Here is a 5,610-nt window from a genome sequence, read left to right as displayed (position 1 = left end):
TATATATATAGTATACAATGCAAACATACTAGTTTACTTGATCGTGCCTTTACACAATTTAATGTCACTCTTGTGATGTGAAAACATTGTGTCAAAAATACATCCCTCATTAGGTGCTACTACCAAAAATATGAACTCACTTTGTCACAGTGTGTTTTATTTTGCTTGTGATCTTAGTTTTTTTTTTTTTTTTTACTTTTCATTGCTACGGTTTTGTCTCAGGCAAGTGTAGACCAATTGAAGTTTTTGTTACCTAAAGGCTTATTATGTTCAAAGGACATTTCAACGCATCACCGCAGGAGAGGCACATGTTAAATAATACAAATGAATAATGGCTGAATCCCAGTTAGCTGCTTCAGTTTCAGGGGCCTCGTATTGTGGACTGTGAATATTTGTCGTGACTTTACCGAGGCACTGTTACAATGTAACTGTAGAGGTTGCAAATGAGATAAACTACAGAAACTGTCCTGCACTTTGTGATTCAGGCATTTTGAGAACTCAACAGGACAACTCCAAATGTGTTTTTGCTGTATCCTGTTTCACTTTAGTTTGCTTTACTCCTTACACATGTCCAGTTCAATTTTTTTCGTACCTACTGAGGTCTGTTTTCTCCTGTAATGATGGTTACAATGTCGTCTTCTTCTTCTTCTTCTTCTTCTTCTTCTTCTTTTTCTTCTTCTTCTTCTATGGCATTAATATAACTTTTATTAGATCGGAAAGAAATCACTTTCCCAGATGCTGAAGCATTGTCTGCCATGAACGCCTCATCACCTGCTACTGCTGCTGCTGTCCACACACACACACACACACACACACACACACACACACACACACACACACACACACACACACACACACACACACACACACACACATCCCTTCTCCTGTTGCGGTCTCAAGTCCGTCGCCATGGAAACAGCTAAGATGCCGATTGCAGGAGGTGTGTGTGTGTGTGTGTGTGAGAGAGAGAGAGAGAGAAAGAAAGAGACTGTGAAGGTAAAGAAAATGTTCTGAAGGACACGTATAGATTAAAGGTGAGTGTGTTTTATTGACCCTCTCACACACACACACATGATTCTACATACTGTACAGTATCACTACATCTTCTTTCTTTAACACACAAACAAAAAAAACACTTTCTTAATTTTCCTAAATCATTTTGTCCTCTGTTCTTCTCACACACACCCACACACACATCTCTACACCCACACACATACAAACCCTTTCACAGCACACTTTCACTCAAAAGCACCTTACATTACAATGAGAACCTATATTTTTACTATCTGTGACCCCCCAGAGGAATCAAGTGCCCTAACGCCACGGTCTCAGGACCCCTCTCTCTCTCTCTCCTCCTCTCTCTCTCCTCCTCTCTCTCTCCTCTCTCCCTCTCTTTTCTTCCTGCTCTAAAAAGCCAGATGGGCTGGTTCCTTTTATTCTGTGAGGCCCGGTGCACGTGCCGAGGACACAGGCGCCTCACAGCGTTTAATTCACAAGCTTTAAACGCCTCCTCCTTTTAACCCCCCCGTGACCAACACCATCACCTCCCTCCCTCCCTCCCTCCCTCCCTCCCTCCCTCCCTCCCCTCCCTCCCTCCCTCCCTCCCTCCACCTCATCCTCTCTCTCTGCTTTCTGCCTTGCTGGCCCCCTCGTTTCTCTCTACTCTATATCTCTTCTTCCGTTTCCCTCTGTTCTGCTTTGTTCTTATTTGTCCCGTTTCATGTGTTCTGTACCTTATTTTGCTTCTTGCTGTATAATTATCTGATGTTCTAATGTTTTTTTTTTGTTTATTGTACTGTAATTTGCAGTTAAAACCCCTGGAAACTGCCTGCTGCTTTCGTTTTACGGGTTACAATGTCCGGGTTGACATTACAATAAACGACAAGGCCCACATGGAAAGTGGGAGGAGAGAAGGGCCAGTCGTCCCTCGGCTGGCCGTACTCCAGCCCTTTTTTTTTTAGCCACTTTCATGTGTTCTCTTCCTTCCTTCTTCTGATCATTTTTCTTTGCTCTCTCCAATATACTCTGTTCTCTTATTTTCTCTGCTAAATTCTATTTGACTCAGTATTTTCTTTAAATATGAAACAGTTTTGTTCTCTTTTGCTCTTCTCTGAAACTGCTTTGCATGTCCACTAGAAGTATAGTGAGTTTTTACTCGATTAACTGAATTTTTATTCTCTAAATAAGAGGCTTTTTGTACATCAAAACGGGGTAAACTCCATCTAATGAGGACGTTTTGTAAAAGGCGTTGGCAATGAAAATCTTCAGGCATCTCCAGCAGTGCTCATTAAAAAAACTGAAAACACAAACACACCACACACACACCCACACCACACACCCACACACACATCATCACCAACCACCACACCCACTACCATCCATCGAACTACACACACACACACACACACACACACACAAACACAAACAAGTAAAAGCTAAATCTAAATCTAGGACAAAAGAAAAAAAATAGTGCAAGTTAAGATACATGGCTAAAATAAAACAAATAAAATAAGAGTGAAGTAGTATAATTAGATCAGAAATACAATGTGTAGTATTGATGAATACGATTGACCTATAAGATGGACCTTTTTGCTCAGATGTTTTTTTGTTTTTTTGTCAGCTGCTGTTTCCAATGTCAATGCTTGGCTTCATTTATTCATCAGGGACAACACACAATAATTCACAGCAATATGATACGATTATGACATAAATGTGTCCCGTTAAGCTCGTTTTCAACCTCAAACTTCAATCTAACTCAACATTTGTGATCTATATAAGTAAAAATAATAAGTTACACAATACTTAAGAAATGCATATGGTTGTTGGAAGAGAAGAAGTTGAATTCATTGTCCTTGTCAGTTACTAGGTGCCTTGTTTCCTAGAGTTCAGAGAGCCCAACTCCTGCAACAACGAAAAGAAGGTGAAAGTGCACACGCATGTTAAACCGCATACCTTCAGATTGTCTGTAAATACGATAACGAGGGTGATTGGACATGATCCAAATAGTGTTGTCTCTATTTGTGTTTTTCAAGAGGAGATGATGAAGGAGGAGGGATGCAGAAGTGCCCGTTGATCTCCTCCTCCCCCCCCCCCCCCCCCCCCCCCCCCCCCCCCCCTCCCTCCTCTCTTACAAAGCCATTGAACCCTGATGGAGAGATGCTACTGCTCCACATCTCACTCACTGACCTGCAGAGTCAGAGTGGTTGATGTGCACAGCAGGCCTTTTAATTGGCTGAGCTGGTGTGTAATAACATTTCATTAAGTTAATTGGTCAAACGGTGGAGAAGTGAACCCCATTGCAGTAGCCTTTACACCCTGAGCTTTCAGAGGGCTTAAGCAGGGTGTCTTCCATCAGCCAAATGGCTAGGGAATGTATTTTTTTTTACCAGAATTTTTACCAGCCACTCAGTCAATCACCATTGGGGTTTTCTGGCTGGTGAGTGAAGCAAATCTGGTAAATGGTGATTATTTTTGAACCCTGGTTTTAAGTAATGTCAACACTGATTTTCTGGTGTTTTCTAAACCTGTGACATCTTTAAATGGAGGGGGGGCTGTATTTGCATGCAGTTGCTCTTTCCTGCATTTTTATAAAGAGCAAAGTGATGTCCAAATACAAACACTTTAATGTACTTTTCAGCTATCCAGATTCTTCTTCTTCTTTTTTTCTTCTTCTCAGCACGGCCTACATAGTTTTTCCTTTTTGTTTCAGTGCATCTTGTCCCGATGCCTGCCTGGTCCTCTGAAGATAAAGGGGGTTATTTAGTGCTGTCTGGGTCTAATTGTTATTGAATGTGGTCACCCAGTATTTATTCTGGATTATTCGGGTTAACGTGGAAATAATGAGGTTGCCGATCTCGAGGCGGTGTTGGGGTGGTGGCAGGGAAATCGATGAACACACTGAGTTAATTATGAGAAATCAATTAAAAGGAGGGGGGGGGGGGGGGGCGCTTTGAGAGGAGAGAGACAGAGGCCAGAGAAACGAGGAGGGTGATCTCTCTCTCTCTCTCTCTCTCTCTCTCTCTCTCTCTGTTCTTTCTTTTTCTTACACTAAAATAAAAAAAGAACCGAATTATCCCGGCTCCTCTTTATAGGCTTCGAGCTCTCGTATCAATTTGTGTTATGATCAAAATGTTTCTTTATCTCTTCAAAACACACACGTGCTCACACTTAACAGCAATTTACACCAAACAAAGCACCCCCCCCCCTTTTCTCCCTCTGTATGTTTTCCGAGGCTCATCCTGCAGACAGAGATCCATCCGTGACGTGTGTTTGGTTTTCCTCCCCAAACTCCGAGGCTGCAGGTAAATGAATGGAAATCCTCCAACCAACCCAGCAGACACACACACACACACACACACACACAGGTCAGTGGGAGTCGGAGGGTAAACCATAGATATCTATGGGCTCAACACACTCGCTACAAAAAAATCTGCTGTCCATCTGAGCCCTGCATGGAGACAGACGCGCGCGCTACGCGAGCCATTGGCCCCTGTTATACACCTAATTCACCTAATTCCCAATCAATACATCACAGAAGCTAGAACCACTTCATTTGCACGCCTGCGCACACTTCTTACGGCAGTGGCACGGTTCTTCCAAATTCTAAATTCAGTTTCAACATGTGGTGGAGCCCAAATCGCCGTTCAAACGTCAGAATAGATCATTGCCAATATAATAATAGTCAGAATATAATAGAATATACCTCAGGCCTTTTGCTGTTTATACCCACGAGGATCGATTCAGCTATTTATGAATGGTAGTATAAAAACGTAGCTCACCTAACATAAAGTGTATGTACTCTATACAATAGTTGCCTACTTTAATGTAACTAAAGCAGTCGGATCAGCACATACCTGCGTGTTGCATGTAGGCCCAACGCGGAATCAGCCGGTAAATGGGTTCTTACCGTTTCATGCTTGACTACTATGTGGACGAATGGAAATTAGAAACTATATTTAATGCACATTCATCTGCTTTCTTAAGTCTTTTGATGAATGAAAGAAAAACGGATGTCGAGCTTTGTCACTCAAACTGTTCATCTTGTTTTAAATTCTCGATATTTTGCAAAAACTAATTTGAATTATGTTGTTATTTTTCGTTTTGGATATTAAAATGTCGACCGTATTTGTCAAATTGAAACAAAATGCTACAATCTTCATGTCGTTTCCATTAAGTCAAATGTTTTGCTTATATGCAAATTAGCCACAGCCAGTAAAAAGGCGTCATTTCGGCTGGTATTTACTATGATAAATTCAAAATATCAATACTACATGTATCTATAGTCACTCTGCACATATTTATATGTATTTTGGTGAAGTTGTGATTTATTCAACGAATGTAAATGGCCTGTTTCCGATGCGCTGGAAGAATGAAAAGAGTTTATTTATCACTGGGAGAAAAAAAATCAGAGACAAAAATGTTTCATTAAAAGTATCAAAGTGAACATAAACGAAATTAAATGCATGCATAAATGATGTGAAAGAAATAAGAAATATTACTGCCATATAAAAGACGATCTGGAAAGTCGTTTCATTCGCATTTCACGATATTTATTTTATTTATTGTTTGCATAAATGAAAATACATTTAAGTGGCCTAATATGGAGGCTAT

Source organism: Etheostoma spectabile, chromosome 14 (genome assembly GCF_008692095.1).
Source record: "Etheostoma spectabile isolate EspeVRDwgs_2016 chromosome 14, UIUC_Espe_1.0, whole genome shotgun sequence".
Taxonomy (NCBI): domain Eukaryota; kingdom Metazoa; phylum Chordata; class Actinopteri; order Perciformes; family Percidae; genus Etheostoma; species Etheostoma spectabile.
The sequence above is the reverse complement of the archived record's forward strand: the minus strand, read 5'-3'. Positions refer to the sequence as shown.